This window comes from Gavialis gangeticus, unplaced genomic scaffold (assembly GCF_001723915.1).
Source record: "Gavialis gangeticus isolate Ggan-Ray unplaced genomic scaffold, GavGan_comp1, whole genome shotgun sequence".
NCBI lineage: Eukaryota > Metazoa > Chordata > Crocodylia > Gavialidae > Gavialis > Gavialis gangeticus.
The window spans coordinates 113216620-113217342 of NW_017729031.1; positions in this window are offsets into that span (position 1 = coordinate 113216620).

Sequence of the window (723 nt, forward strand, 5' to 3'; positions counted from 1 at the left end):
TACTACTGCCCAAGTGCAGCACCCCGCACTTGTCAGTGTTGAAACGCCTCTCTTGGGCTGCTCTCCCATTTCTGCTTTAACTGTTAGGAGGCAGTGGTCTGAGAAGCAGACCAGCATGGATTCAGCCTTACGTACTTTCCACCCTTTTGGGAGGAGGATGAAGTCTATACATGATTTGGACTGCCCTAGGGGGTCTACCCAGGCAAAATTTCCCACAGGTACTGTGGCCTCTTTTCCTGCATCCACCAAGCTGTGTTCACTGATAAGCTGCTGCAGCAGCTGAGAGGATCTGTCCAGTCCTTTCATTTGGCCTCTGCTTATTCTGTCACCCACCTCAAGGATGCAGTTCATGTCTCCCGCAATCATCACTGGCCGGCCACTGTGCACTACTACCATCATGTTCTTGAGGAAGGCACGTTTCGCTATCTTATTTGCTGGTGCATATGCATTTAAAAGCTCCAACATCCCTTCTGTTTCCAGGGTGACCTGCAGCAACCTGTTTGCACTGATTTCTCCGTGCTGCAGAGGCCGCACTCTGTCTCCCTTCAGGAGCGCTGTGATCCCCCTGCTGCCTGGTCATCACTGTCTCCAGACCAGAAGGAGCGGCCATGTTGCCACCTCTCCTTAAAATCAACATGGTGTCTACTTTGATTTCTGTGGCCTCAACAACCTTATGGTCTGATGGCTGGGGAACTGCATCCATGCCCAGACCCAGAGAGCAAT